Source organism: Carassius gibelio, chromosome A8, assembly GCF_023724105.1.
Source record: "Carassius gibelio isolate Cgi1373 ecotype wild population from Czech Republic chromosome A8, carGib1.2-hapl.c, whole genome shotgun sequence".
Lineage (NCBI taxonomy): Eukaryota > Metazoa > Chordata > Actinopteri > Cypriniformes > Cyprinidae > Carassius > Carassius gibelio.
This window is the reverse complement of record NC_068378.1, coordinates 1,229,411-1,246,063: the sequence shown is the minus strand read 5'-3', so window position 1 is coordinate 1,246,063 and position 16,653 is coordinate 1,229,411.

Here is a 16,653-nt window from a genome sequence, read left to right as displayed (position 1 = left end):
ATAACTATAATGCATAAACTATGAAATTATACAAAATGTATAAAAATGTACAACAGTTATTCTTTTCCAATGTTTTTTATTTATTTTTTTATTTATTTTTTTATTTACATTTTAAAAAATTAGCCTACGCAATCATTCTAAACAGCTTGAATAAAACCTGTTAATATTTATTATAGACCACTATAACTGTGTATAATCTAACAAACAAGTTTATTATGAAAATATAAGTGTGTACACCAGATAAATTGGACGATAAAGAAATTGCTAACAATAATATAATAGAGCATGTTTTAGGTTTTTAGGCGTTTAGATGCAGAAATGGACAAATCAAATGTAAAATAAAATGTAATTGATTTAATTAAATATAGATTAAGTCTTGTTAGAGCAAAATAATAAATAAATACCTACACACATTAAAAAAGCAGCCAAGATTAATGAGTTTAATTTTTTATATAGATTAAAATTGAAGACAGAAGCAGGTATATGCGGTCACTTAATATTAAAATCCAGTAGATCCACTTCAGATTTATTTCTCAACAGTTTATGTTCACGTGGCTGTTTTCGTTTATATTAGCCAAGCTATTATGTATTTTGAAATAATCTTGTTCGTGATGTGTTCGTTCTTACGACGAAAGGCAGAATCCTGCAGCTCGAGAGATATATGTTATTCTGCCAGTCGCGCTTTCAAATAGTCTTGCACACTTAAACGGGTCACAAACACCTATATTTAGCTCGTGTTGTGTTATAATGGATGTATTGTGTGCATTTATGGCAATAAGTTATTTAAAAAAGCTCTTAAACAAGAATAAATTCGTTAGTTTTGAACTTGTGACACTGTGCGCGCTGATCGGAGCAGTGATTTCAGATAGGCAGCCGCAAATATTTCATTTTCACACAAACAGTTCAAAAACATCTTAATTTAGCTCTTGGTGTGTTCTAATTGGTGAATTGTGTGATATCGCTGCAATACTTTATTTTTAATAGCTATAAAACAAGAATAAACTCGTTTTTTCTGAGCTCATCATTCCACACGCTCCTGCTCAGAGTGGTGATTCATCTCTCTTGTTTCTCACGTATCACTGACCACACATCAATTATTAATGAGCCCTGACCTGATAATAATCATATATGTTGGTTTAGCTTGTCAGTGTGAATTAAATCCAAGTATTTATTTGTATTTTAACCGATTTAAAAGTGAAACCAAAAGACAGTCTCCTCCCTTTTTAAGTCCGGTAACTGCACCTGTAGGGGCGCTATTTCTCTCAGACAATGGAAGTCTAAGCACACTCACTCAAACAGAGGGACAGAGTGAGAGGAGATGTCTGACAGTTTTTTAATTTTCTGTTATCCATACAGTGTTGTAAAGTCATGAAACTATGCATATTTACTCAGAATAACTTTTTTTTCTGTATGAAAAAAGGTTTTGAAGTGTTTGGAATTTAAAAATGCAGGAAAATTAATAATTCCATCTTTACTGTCATTTAAAAAAATCACCACGACAAAACCATCCAAGCTATCCAAAACCCATTCACAATTTAAGTTCCTTAATGTTTTTTCAACATGTAGACAAAGTTTGGTGTGTATAGTGTTACTCTCCTCTGAGCAGTATGCATTAATTCACAGCTAAATGTAAAAAACAATCCACATTCAAATCAAAATAGCCGACTTCCTGTTGGTCGTAGCTGATGACTGTGAATTAGAAAGTTGTCCGTCTTGATAAGAACAATTTTTGTACTGAGTGTGGTGTCTGTAGCTAAAACTAACCCCCCCCACTTTTGACAAAAGGTGGCGCTATAGAGTGCCTCTTCCACGCCCTCTTATGAACTTTTGCCAGTGTCTAGCTGTCACTAATACTGATATGTGTTCTGAGTTTGATGAAATTCTAAGCATGTTATTTGCCTCAAAATCACCTGAGAAGTATTCCAGTTTGACATGTTGCCACGGCAACAATATTTTTAGATATCCAATTTCCCCCAGCAGATTCATATCGGCTGTGTTTTAACATTATTCTGATGAAGTTTGAAGCAAATCGAATAAAAATAAGATGCTGAATTCAAAGCATTTTGAAAATGACACACTTCCTGCTGCCAGTTGGTGGCGCTATAACTCTGACTCCTAATAGTCACATATATGTGATCGACATCATACAATGAATAATCTGATGAAGTTTGATTGAAATCAGGAAATGTATGTGGATGGTATTAGACACTTCCTGTTTCTCAATTCTCGCCATAATTTCAAAGCCTCGCCACGAGCAAACCGTTCGAGATATCAAAAATCCCCTGGCAATTTTTCATCCCCAATGTCTTGAGATCATGTTGACCGAGTTTGGTGGTAAACGAGTAAAAAACCTATGACAAGTATATCAAATTCCAGAGCATGCACTTTTTACATAACTCTAAATAGCTGACTTCCTGTTGGGCGGAGCCCAATGACATGCAATACGAAAATTGTTCGGCACAATGAGATCTATATGTGTACTGAGTTTCATATGAATATGTGCAAGTATGTGTGAGCTATACATCAACATTTATGACTGTGTTCCAGGGGGCGCCGTAGAGCCCCTGTGCCACGCCCGGGTCCCAGCCTCTGCAGGCTCCTAAAGGGCACAGATTCCAAAGTGTGTGCAAATTTTCAAGAGTTTTTGAGTATGTTAGGGACCCCAAAAGCCCCAACAACTTTGACCAAAAATATGAATAATAAACCCTAAATAGCCAACTTCCTGTTGGGCGGAGCCTATGACATGCAGTATGAAAGTTGTTTGGTTTAATGAGATCTACATGTGTACCGAGTTTCATGTGTCTACGTGCAAGTATGTATGATATATGGCCCTCAGTATTCCAGGGGGCGCTGTAGAGCCCCTGTGCCACGCCCGTGTATCAGTCTCTGCCCGACCCTAATGGCCGCAGGTTCCAATCTGTGTGCCAATTTTCAAGAGTTTTCGAGCATGTTAAGGATCCCAAAAGCCCCCGTAACGTTAGAAAAAAATAAAAATAATAATAAATATAGCTGCAAGCAGCGATGGCGGGCTCAAGCCGTCAGTGCAATGCCACCCCGGTGGCATCGGGAAAACTGTGCCCAGCGGGCATAAGCATTTACAGTAACCCTCTGGCAATCAAGTTTTAAGGGATACGGCAGTTAAAGGGTTAATCCGACCCATCTAGACTTTGAAATCACATACACAGAACAATATATATAACTTTAGTAACACTTTATTTTAATATATATATAAATGTATAAGGTGTGCATTGTAGCTGACACCTAAATTAACACATTAAAATTGTTTTATTACTGCAAGTCTTTCTCCTCAAATGCTATTGAGTTCATGTGAAAAAGTAGCATAATTTATATATGACTTACAGTTTGTTTTAATAAATATCAAACATTCAATTTAATTGTGCATTATAGCTGTCACGTAGATGAACAATTACAGTTGTTTTTATGACTGTAAGTAATTCTCTTCAAATGCTACTGATGTTAGAAAAGTGTATAACAATATCACATGTAACTTTAGAGAAGGTCCCTAAATTTGAGACTCTCGAATGTCCAATGTCAAGCCAAATTTATGCCTGTTTTTGTTTTGTTTTTTACTTTATTTTTCTTTTCTCTGTGCCGGATTGCTGATGTCTTTTACCCGGGCATAGATGTCCATCCATCAATTACGAACATTCATCCGCAAATGTCCGAGCGGTCGGGAGCGCGGATGGGAGAATGGCGCATGTTTTATTTTTTTTGAGCTACTGGGATGGTGCCCCCTCTGGGAGTTGGTGCCCTACGAAGACTGCGTATTCTGCATATAGGGAGCGGCGGTACTATCTGGAAGATATATTCCTCAAACCGTCGTACAAGAGGAGGTGATGCTAGTACTTCAAGAATCTCTCAAAACCTATCTGTTCATAAAGCCTATATATAAAGTCTTAATATAGTATTCCACAATATGTTGTGCTATTCTAATATTATTGCGTTTTTTTATTGACATTGTTATTTGCTGTTATTTTTTGTTTTAATATTGTTACTGTTGTTACTTGTTGTACGGTGACCTTGAGTGGTTTGAAAGGCTCCTTAAATAAAATGCATTATTATTATTATTATAATTATTATTATTATTATTATTATTATTAGCTGTACACTTGATAAAAAAATAATATAAACTTATGCAATTGTATATATATATATATATATATATATATATATATATATATATATATATATATATATATATATATATATATATATAGTGTACAGTTTTCTTTTATTGCATCTTGAAATAAATGTTTCTGAGTTCTGTGTTTGTTTATTTATTTTTTTTTATTATTATTATTTTTTTAGTTAGATTACAGCCTTTAATCTCCTCAAAATAAATGTGCATATAAACCATGAACAATTTAATTATAGCTGTATTTATAAAATGCTTACTAATGACTATTAATTTTGGGAGAAGGCTATATAAAGCAGCAACAGTTGATGTTGAGGCCTAAGATATTTCTTAAGCTGTAATGATGAAAAAACAACAACAACAACAACAACACAAAATTGCTTATTTTTTTTCTGCTGGTGATTAAGGAGATGATTAAGTCTCCCTCCCTCTCTCTCTCTCTCTCTCTCTGACACCAAGCCCATCCCCTCTCCCACACATTCACACAAACTCAGCACACACACTTAACACACACACACTTAACACACAAACACTTAACACACAAACACACACACACACACACACACACATTACCCACAGTGACAGAGGGACAGAGTGACATCAGATGTATGGTAGTTTTTTAATTTTCTATCATCCATATAGTGTTGTATAGTCATGAAACGATGCATATTTCCTCAGCATGACTTGTCTTCTATGTGTACATTTTGTTGAAGTGTTTAGAAGCTGCACTTAAAAAAATAAAAGACATTTACTGGTTCCTTTTTTACTGTTATTTCAAAAAATCACCATCCAAAATTCATTTGCACCTGTTCTGTAAGATAAATTCTTTAAACAGTGGTAAAAGAGGATGTGGTACTGATCCTTCAAGAGTCACTCCAAACTTATCTGTCCATAAAGCCTATAAAGAATTATTCTTAATACACAGTATTTCACAATATTTCAGCATATTATTCTAATTAAGTGAGGGTAATTTTATCAGTAAAATACATATTTTTCTTTGAAAGATTTCTATAAATGATTTAAATCATATTCGTTTCTACAATAATTATTTAAAAGTAATCCTATAGCTCTATCTGGTGGCCATAATTGGTACTAAGAATTGCAAGCTTGATTTATATGTTATGATAGTTTTAATTTTAAGCTGGCTCTTGAAAATGATAAAGCTATGAAACTTACTGTGCTTCTTTCAAATGATGACTTCTACGTATATAAAAAATTATGAAGAGTTGGAATGAAGAATGTTAAAGATATAGTAAAATAACTATTGTATTTTTTTATGTTACTTTAATAAATCGGTATGGCCACACCATTTAAGGTATCTTAAACCCATTCGCAATTTTACATCTTCAGTATATTGGCATCATGTTGAAAAAGTTTGGTGTGAACTACTTGTGTCTTCTTGGAGGAGTATGATTCATTTACAGGCTGATTTGATCATAAATCCACAATAACATTTCTGAGTTCTGTATCAATCTGCGTTGTTGTTTGTTTATTTTCATTTTTTTTATTTTTCATAGGAAGATAACTGACCCTTTACTCTCCTTTTTAATAAATGTGCTTATAAACCAAGATCAAGCTATTTATAGCTGTATTTATAAGCTGCTTATTAATGACCATTTAAGTTGGGACAAGACTTTATAAAGCATGAACTGACTATTTACTAATGAGTGCAGCTATTATAAAGTGTTACCAATGCATTTACTAATGTTAACAAATTATACATTATTTTACAGTGTTATCAAATCCCTTAAATGATTTACAAGCATTTGTGAAAGTTCTGCTTGCATTACAGCTTAGTCTTCATCTGTGAGCTGAACAGTTTTACTGTTACATCCATGAGATTATGTAAATTAAGATAAATGTCATGTCACAGGATGGAATAGGTCAGTATCAAATGAGATTGAAATTATTATTTGCAGCACAAATAAGTATTTTTAGAATTGTGTTTTTAATTCCTGAAACTGTCAGAAAAGGATAAGGCCTAAGAGATTTCTTAAGCTGTAATGAAAACAGCAATGTTAGCAACAGCAACAAAAAAATAATTTAAAATACTTTTTTTTTCTGGTGATTAAAGAGATGATTAAGTCTCTCTCTCTCTCTCTTTCTCTCTCTCTCTCTTTCTCTCTCTCATTGTGTGTGCCACTCAGCTCATGCCCATCCCCCATTCACAGACACACACACACACACACACACACACACACACTCTCAGTCAGCACACATACATTCCTCAAACAGAGGGACAGAGTGAGTTGAGATGTCTGACAGTTTTTTAATTTTCTTTTAATCATACAGTGTTGTAAAGTCATGAAACTATGCATATGTCCTCAGAATGATTTGATCTCTGTATGATTTTTTTTTTTAAGTGTTTGGAAGCTGCAATTTAAAAATACAAGACAATTAATGATTCCCTTTTTACTGTCATTTCAAAAAATCACCACGACAAAACCGTTCAAGCTAACCAAAATCCGTTCGCAATTTAAGTTCCTCAATGTTTTTTCAACATGTAGACAAAGTTTGGTGAGTATAGTGAACATTTCCTGTGAGGAGTATGCATTAAATCAGAGCTCAATTTAAATATTCAAATCAAAATAGCCGACTTCCTGTTGGTCGTAGCTGATGACTGTGAATTAGAAAGTTGTCCGTCTTGAAAAGAACAATTTATGTACCAAGTTTGGCGTCTGTAGCTAAAACTAACCCCCCCACTTTTGACAAAAGGTGGCGCTATAGAGTGCCTCCTTCACGCCCTTTTAAAAGCTTTTGCCATTGTCTAGCTATCACTAATACTGATATGTGTTTTGAGTTTCATGTAAATCTGAGCTTGTTGTCTGCCTCAAACTCACCATAACAGAATATTCAAGTTTGACATGTTGCTATGGCAACACTATATTAGATATCAATATCCCCACAACAGATTTTCATCGGCCGTGTTTTGTCATTATTCTGATGAAGTTTGCAGCAAATCGAGTAAAAATAAGATGCTGAATTCAAAGCATTTGGAAAATGACACACTTCCTGTTGCCAGTTGGTGGCGCTATAACGTTGACTCTTAATAGTCACATATATACGATCGGCATCATACAGCGAACAAACCGATGAAGTTTGATCAAACTCAGGCAATGTATGTGGATGTTATTAGGCATTTCCTGTTTCTCATTTATTGCTCTAATTTCAACGCCTCGCCACGAGCAAACCGTTCGAGATATCAAAAATCCCCTCGCAATTTTTCATCCCCAATGTCTTGAGATCATGTTGACCGAGTTTCGTGGCAATCAAGTAAAAAACCTATGACAAGTATATTAAATTCCAGAGCATGCTTTTTTTAAACAGCCCTGAATAGCTGACTTCCTGTTGGGCGGAGCCTATGACATAGAGCGCGAAAGTTGTTCGGCTCAATGAGATCTAGAAGTGTACTGAGTTTCATATAAATACATGCAAGTGTGTGTGAGCTATGGTTCAAGATTTCTGAAGGTGTTCCAGGGGGCGCTGTAGAGTCCCTGTGCCACGCCCGGGTCCCAGTCTCTGTGGCGTCCTGATGGCCGCAGATTCCAATGTGTGTGCCAATTTTCAAGAGTTTTTGAGCATGTTAAGGCCCCCAAAAACCCCCGGAAGGTTTAATAAAAAATAAAAAAAATAATAATAAGAAGAATAATCCTTAGAAGAACAATAGGGCTCTTCGCCCCTTCGGGCTTGAGCCCTAAATATAGCTGCAAGCAGCGATGGCGGGCTCAAGCCACCAATGCCATCACCACCCCGGTGGCATCAGGTAAACTGTGCCCAGCGGGCACATGCATTCACAATATCCCTCTGGCAGTGAGGTTTTAAAGGATAGAGGGGAGCGTAGAGGGGAGCGTGCATTTGCAGTGGCTGGGCCACGACTCTGGAATACCCTGCCTTTAGAGATCAGACTGGCCCCTTCCTTGTCTATTTTTAAATCTTTGCTAAAAACTTTTTTATTTTCCTTAGTGTACTGACTACTGTGTTATGCTACATTTTGAAATGGGTGGTTTTAAATTTTTTGTCTGGTCTATTTTTATGTATGTGTAATATTCTTGCTCTTATGTTAAAGCACTTTGGTCAGCCAGGAGGCTGTTGTAAATGCGCTATACAAATAAATTGAACTTGAACTTGAACTTGATATGGCAGTTAAAGGGTTAATCCGAATCATCTAGACTTTAAAATCACATTCACAGAACAATATATATATATATATATATATAACTTTAGTAACACTTTACAATAAGATTTCATTTATAAACATTATGTTAACATGAACAATATTTATATAGCATTCATTCATGTCAGTTAATATTCCAAACTTAAACATTAAAACATTGTTTTATTGTGATTTTTTCCAAGCACATTTTACCAATTCCAAACCATATCAATCTTAATAACTACCATTATTTTTTATTTAATCATTTATGAGTGCTATACAATAGTCCAGGAAAGCTGGAAGAGAAAAACAGGTCAAGAAGAACTGACAAAAGAATTGCAAAAGAATTAGGAATTAATGTGAAGATTAATTTTTAGTCAATTCTGCAAGACAGACTTTCAGGAAAGGAGGTGGAATAAAAATGAGCTCCTAAATCTTAATCCCAGATTCTGGAAGATATATTCCTCAAACCATCAAACAAGAGGAGGTGGTGCTGGTCCTTCACGAGTCAGTCTAATCTGTTCATTAAGCCTATATATAAAGTCTTATTATATAGTATTTCACAATACTTCATGGTATTCTAATTAAATATTTTTTTGGAATCTTAGATCTCTCAGAACCTGACACATTGTAATTCTGAGACTCCAGGAAAGTGGCAGTTCTGTAAAATGTTGGCGCTGGAGACTAAATGCTCACTGATAGTTTCACACCTAATTCACTTAAAACACACACAAACACACACACACAGTGACAGAGGGACAGAGTGACATCAGATGTATGTTTTTTAATTTTCTGTCATCCATATAATGTTGTATAGTCATGAAACTATGCATATTTCCTCAGAATGACTTGTCTTCTATGTGTACATTTTTTTGAAGTGTTTAGAAGCTGCACTTTTTTTTACTGGTTCCTTTTTTACTATTATTTCAAAAAAATCACCACGACAAAACCATTCAAGCTATCCAAAATTCATTCACACCTGTTCTGTAAGATTAATTCTTTAAACAGTGGTAAAAGAGGATGTGGTGCTGAACCTTCAAGAGTCACTTAAAACGTATCTGTCCATAAAGCCTATTAAGAATTATTCTTAATATACAGTTCACAATACTTCAGCTTGTTATTCTAATTAAGTGAGGGTCATTTTATCAGTAAAATTCCTAAAATACATATTATTTTATTTGAAAGATTTCTATAAATTATTTAAATCATACTCGTTTCTCCAATAATTATTTAAAAGTAATCCTATAGCTCCCTCTGGTGGCCATTATAGGTACTAAGAATTGCAAGCTTGATTTATAAGTTATGATAGTTTTAATTTTATGCTGGCTCTTGAAAATGATAAAGCTATGAAACTTACTGTGCTTCCTTCAAATGAGGACTTCTACTTATATAAAAAATTATGAAGAGTTAGAATGAAAAATTTTAAAGATATAGTAAAATAACTATTGTATTTTTTATGTTACTTTAATAAATCTCTATGGCAACACCATTTAAGCTATCCTAAACCCATTCACAATTTAACATCTCAGTATATTGGCATCATGTTGAAAAAGGAGTATGGAGTAGTATGAGGAGGAGTATGAATTCATTTACAGGCTGATTTTATCATAAATCCACAATAAAATTTCTGAGTTCTGTATCAATCTGTGTTGTTGTTTGTTTATTTTTATCTTTTATTTTTCATAGGAAGATAACTGACCCTTTACTCTCCTTTTTAATAAATGTGCTTATAAACCAAGGACAAGCTATTTATAGCTGTATTTATAAACTGCTTACTACTGACTATTAATATTGGGACAAGGCTTTATAAAGCATGAACTGACTATTTACTAATGAGTGCAGTTATTATAAAGTGTTATCAATGAATTTGCTAATGTTAACAAATTAGACATTATTTTACAGTGTTATCAAATCCTTAAATGACTCATAAGCATTTGTGAAAGTTCTGCTTGCATTACAGCTTAGTATTGGTCTGTGAGCTGAACAGATTTACTGTTCCCTATCTGTCGGTCACTACGAGTTATGTCGACCGACAAATGGGGTCTCACTTGGGAGGCCAATCATCTCTGATTTTAAGAGAAAACGCCAATGAAATTGGCAAGTGGATTAACACACCTGAGCCACTCCCCGTGCCAGCGGGTATAAATAGGGCGACAGGTGCATCCACTCATTAGATTTTTGCTTCGGAGCCGAGTAGTCGATGAAGAAGATCACTACAAAGCCATTCATCTTTGTTTTTGGTAGAGCTGTTCCTGGTCGGTGTGACGGCGCGTTACAGTGGTGTCCCTGCGAGCGGCGATTCCCCTGGGCGCTTCGGCTAAAAGAGACAGTTCTCTAAAAGAGCAAATCACGGACGATTCGCGTCTTTTTCAAGATGCCGTTTCGTCCGTGTCCTTCTGGATGCGGTCGTTTCCTGTCTTCGGTTGACGGTCACGAGCGTTGTCTGCAGTGTCTGGGCGTCCAACACGCTGAGGCTGCGCTCGTGGATGATTCATGCGTCTACTGTGGGCGTATGAACATGGCAGCGCTGCGATCGCGTCTCTCACTCCTCAAGGGGAGTGCAGCAGACCCCTCTGTCGCCACCCGTCCCGGTCTCTCTGGCTCGAGCAGAGGGCCGCCGGCTGGCGCTCTGGGAGATCTGAGGATCACAGTGAGAGCTTCTCCGCCGGGCCACGCCCCACGGACCTCTCACTCCTCACGCAGCGACTGTCCCGTGCAGCTGCCGATTGATTCTGCTGGGCCGTCTCACAGCGGTCCCAGCGTGTCTTTCGGTGCGCCGCCCGAGGACCAGATGTCGATTGCTGCATCGGGGGATGGGTTATCGACCTCTGAGGATGAAGGTTCGGCGGGGCTGCCCCCCTCGGGTGTTGTCGCTACTGCCGAATCGGACTTGGAGTTGTCGGCCATGCTTGCCCGGGCAGCCGTGAGTATCGGACTGGAGGTGACTACACCGCCCAGTCCCGAGCCCTCACGGCTGGATGATTGGTTTCTCGGCGCGGGACGCGGCTCACAACCTCGTTCTGCTCCGGTGCCTTTCTTCCCGGAGGTGCATGAAGAGGTGACGAAGTCGTGGACGGCCCCTTTCACGGCCAGAAGCCGCTCTTCTCCCTCTTCCATCCTCACCACCCTCGATGGCGGGGCAGCCAGGGGGTACGTAGAGGTTCCCCAGGTGGAGAGGGCGGTTGCGGTGCACTTGTGCCCACAAAACGCCGCCACTTGGAGGAATCGTCCGCGCCTCCCGTCCAAGGCCTGTAAGCTGACGGCCGCACTCGCTGCCAAGGCTTACAGTGCTGCGGGCCAAGCTGCCTCTGCCCTGCATGCCATGGCTATCCTGCAGGTACACCAAGCCAAGGCACTCAAAACCATGCACGAGGGTGGTACCGACCCGGGGTTGATGCAGGAGCTGCGCACGGCGACCGACTTCGCCTTACGGGCAACGAAGGTCACGGCGCGGTCCCTCGGGAAGGCGATGTCCACGCTGGTGGTCCAGGAGCGGCATCTCTGGCTGAACCTGGCTGAGATGAGGGACATGGACAAAGCGCGCTTTCTCGACGCCCCCATCTCCCAGGCAGGCCTGTTCGGCGACACTGTCGAGGACTTTGCCCAGCAGTTCTCGGCGGTACAGAAGCAGACTGAGGCCATCCAGCACATCCTGCCCCGACGTGTCTCTCCGGCTGCCACCGTTCCGTCGCGGGTAGCGCCTCAGCCTGCTCGTCGCCGTGGGCGCCCCCCTGCGTCCTCTACGCCAGCTCCGCCCCGTGCTGAGAGTTCTTCGAGGCCGGCGCGTCGAGCCCCGCGCAGGAGAGCGGCGCCCCCCGTGTCACTCCCGGCTGCGAAGTCCTCCAGGAAGTCGACCAAGCGGCCCTGACACGGGCAACTCGGAGATGCGGAGAACTGCTCTTCAGGAGATGGCGAAGACAGCGCCACTCCTTCCCCCGGAGGAGGGCCGGGCGGAGAATCTTCAGTTTCTGTTTTGTTCTGTTCCGCCACTGGCCGGACGGCCAGTGGTACCCACATTTTCAATAAAAGAGCAAATTCTCCTTCCTCCGAGTTGCAAGGCTCGTGGCTTGACAATGAGCGACGCACAGCTTCCTCACTCTCACCCACGACGCCCCCTTTCGCCAGCGGCCAAGAGGTCGCGGTTCGGAGACGCAACGCCTCTCCACGCGTCTCTGGCCAGTTCCTCCGGGAACACGAGGAGTGTGGTTGCGATGACCCAGGACGCTGTGCCTTCTGGGCCTTGCGGCACGACTCCCCATCGCTGCACCACTGCGGGTATGTCGACTGTCCCTTTGGTGCCACTTGTACGGTATCTGGGAGCGTGGCTTGCGCTGCCCAACCCGTCACGCTGGCTCATCCGGACGGTTCGACTCGGCTATGCGATTCAATTCGCCCGGCGACCCCCCAAGTTCAATGGCGTGCTCGAGACTTCGGTGGCAGTCCAGGACGCCCCTGTCTTGCGCGAGGAGATTGCTGTCCTCCTGGCGAAGGATGCAATCGAGCCGGTCCCTCCAGCCGAGATGAGGACGGGGTTTTACAGCCCTTACTTCATCGTGCCCAAGAAGAGCGGTGGCCTTCGACCTATCCTGGATCTGCGAGTCTTGAATCGGGCCCTACACAAGCTCCCGTTCAGGATGTTGACGCAGAAACGCATTATCAAATGCGTCCAGCCCCAGGACTGGTTTGCAGCGATCGACCTGAAAGACGCGTACTTTCATGTCTCTATCCTCCCTCGTCACAGACCGTTCCTGCGCTTTGCTTTCGAGGGTCAGGCATGGCAGTACAAGGTCCTCCCCTTCGGGCTCTCCCTGTCCCCCCGTGTCTTCACGAAGGTCGCGGAGGGCGCCCTTGCCCCACTTTGGGAAGTGGGCATCAGGATCCTCAACTATCTCGACGACTGGCTCATTATGGCCCGGTCCCGAGAAGAGTTGTGCGATCACAGGGACTTCGTGCTTCGGCACCTCAGTCAGTTGGGGCTTCAGGTCAACCGAGAGAAGAGCAAGCTCTCCCCTGTGCAGAGAATCTCTTATCTCGGTATGGAGTTAGACTCGGTGAGTATGACGGCACGTCTCACCAGCGAACGTGCCCACTCAGTGCTGAACTGCCTGAGTTCCTTCAGAGGCAGGACAGTGGTACCACTGAAACACTTTCAGAGGCTCCTGGGGCATATGGCATCCGCAGCCGCAGTCACGCCGCTCGGATTGCTTCATATGAGACCACTTCAGCACTGGTTACACTCCCGAGTCCCGAGATGGGCATGGCGCCGCGGTACACATCGTGTCACCATCACACTGATGTGTCGCCGCCTATTCAGTCCTTGGTCGGACCTTGCCTTTCTACGGGCCGGTGTGCCCTTGGAACAAGTGTCCCGGCACGTTGTTGTCACAACAGATGCCTCCAACTCGGGCTGGGGCGCGACATGCAACGGGCAGGCAGCCTCAGGGTCCTGGACAGGACCTCGACTGCTTTGGCACATCAACTGCCTGGAGTTGCTGGCAGTGCATCTAGCTTTGCGACGGTTTCGTCTGCTAGTGCTGGACAAGCACGTGTTGGTCCGCACGGACAACACTGCGGCTGTTTCGTACATCAACCGACAAGGCGGGTTACGATCACGCCGCATGTCTCAACTCGCCCGTCATCTCCTCCTCTGGAGTCAGACGTGGCTCAAGTCGCTGCGCGCTGTCCACATCCCGGGGGAGCTCAATCGTGCAGCCGACGCGCTCTCACGACAGCTCACTTTCCCCGGGGAATGGCGACTCCATCCCCAGACGGTCCAGCTGATTTGGAGTCGATTCGGGGAAGCCCAGGTAGACCTGTTTGCTTCCCACGAGTCCTCCCACTGCCAGCTGTACTATTCCCTGTCCCAGGCCCCCCTGGGCACAGATGCACTGGCACACAGCTGGCCTCGGGCTTTACGCAAGTATGCGTTTCCCCCAGTGAGCCTGCTCGCACAGACACTGTGCAAGGTCAGGGAGGACGAGGAACAGGTCCTGTTGGTTGCGCCTTACTGGCCCACCCGGACCTGGTTTTCGGAACTCATGCTCCTCGTGACAGCCCCTCCCTGGCGCATCCCCCTGAGGAGAGACCTTCTCTCTCAGGGGCTTGGCACCATTTGGCACCCGCGTCCAGATCTCTGGAACCTCCACGTGTGGCTTCTAGACGGGACGCGGCAGACCTAAGTGATCTGCCCCCAGCAGTGGTAGACACTATCACTCAGGCTAGAGCCCCTTCTACGAGGCAGGCCTATGCTCTGAAGTGGAGTCTGTTCACGAATTGGTGTTCTTCTCACCGAGAAGACCCCCGGAGGTGCCCGGTCAGAGTCGTGCTTTCTTTCCTGCAAGGTAGGCTGGAGCGTGGGCTGTCACCCTCCACCCTGAAGGTGTATGTGGCTGCCATTGCAGCACATCACGATGCAGTGGACGGCCGGTCCCTGGGGAGGCATGACCTGATCGTTAGGTTCCTGAGGGGTGCCAGAAGGTTACATCCTCCTAGGACACCCCTGATTCCCTCCTGGGACCTCTCTATTGTCCTGGCGGGACTTCAGAGGGGTCCCTTTGAGCCGCTGGATTCGGTTGAGCTGAAGTTCCTGTCTCTCAAGACAGCGCTCCTGATCGCGCTCACTTCCATCAAGAGGGTCGGGGACCTCCAAGCATTTTCGGTAAGTGAAGAGTGCCTTGTGTTCGGGCCGGCCTACTCTCACGTTGTCCTGAGACCCCGGCCTGGATACGTGCCCAAGGTTCCCACCACTCCCTTCCGAGACCAGGTGGTGAACCTGCAAGCGCTGCCCCTGGAGGAGGCAGATCCAGCCTTGTCGTTGCTGTGTCCCGTAAGAGCGCTCCGCATATACGTGGACCGCACCCAGAGCTTCAGAAGCTCTGAGCAGCTCCTGGTCTGCTTTGGAGGTCAGCAGAAGGGGAAAGCTGTCTCTAAGCAGAGGTTGGCCCACTGGATAGTGGACGCCATCGCCTTGGCTTACCATTCCCAAGGCGAGCCGTGCCCCCTGGGGGTGAGGGCCCACTCCACACGGAGTGTGGCCTCCTCCTATGCGTTGGCGCACGGCGCCTCTCTGGCAGACGTTTGTCGAGCTGCGGGCTGGGCGACACCTAACACCTTTGCGAGGTTTTACAACCTCCGTGTAGAGCCAGTTTCCTCCCGTGTGTTGGGTAACAGGTAATTTGCGGGAAGGGCTGGCTGGGTGTCTCGCTTGCTGCGCCATTCCCCCTAACACGGGGATGTGAGCGCCTTCTTCTCCCAGTAGAGTTCCCCGGTTGGCGTACCCTGGTCGAGCATCCTCCAGCACCCTCGGCGTCAGACTTGGCGGAGCAGTCTGTCGCCAGGCCCAGTACTGGCGTTAGCATGCCCGGAGCCGGTCAGCCCCCGTACTGGGCTAGGTGTCCATATGGCTGGGTTCCCTGCGGGTAATCCCATATGTGTATTCTTCCACGGTAAGGTTTCCCTCTTGGCAAACCCGTGTCTTCCCTTGACAGATCGCTCTGTCGGTCTCTTCTGGCAGCCGTCCCATCCCTACTCCAAGGTAGGACCTGCCTCAGAGACCCCTTCCATATGTAGTACTGCCCCCTGGGTCAGTCCATATCAGTATATCCACATGTCACCTCCCTACGGGTAGGATGTGGTCTCCGTAGCGACCCTTCCTAAGGCTCGCTTCCCCATTGTCTTGCCAGCTGAAAGAACAAATAGGGAAGATTTGAAGCAATCTTTCACTGAAGGTTGAAATCCCTTCCATTTACTTTATGTGGGCGGAACAGCAGCATGGCCTTCTCCAGCAGCGATGTACTCACCCTTTGGCCCCTTCGGTACCAAGGTCAGTGAATTTGCGCTGGGGCTTTGGGAAGGTTACGACCTTAAGCGTAGCTTTTGTGGCACGCCAAGGCTTGTCAACAATTGCAGCGCCTCAGGGTTGTGACAAGGTTCAGGTTATGGCGTTTTCCATAGGACCCCATTTGTCGGTCGACATAACTCGTAGTGACCGACAGATAGGGAACGTCTCGGTTACGTACGTAACCCTCGTTCCCTGATGGAGGGAACGGAGACGTTATGTCCCCATGCCACAACCTTGAACCATTCGCTGTTGCCGGGACACGTTCTCGGCTCCTCAGCGTAAAACCTAATGAGTGGATGCACCTGTCGCCCTATTTATACCCGCTGGCACGGGGAGTGGCTCAGGTGTGTTAATCCACTTGCCAATTTCATTGGCGTTTTCTCTTAAAATCAGAGATGATTGGCCTCCCAAGTGAGACCCCATTTGTCGGTCGACATAACGTCTCCGTTCCCTCCATCAGGGAACGAGGGTTACGTACGTAACCGAGACGTTACATCTATGAGA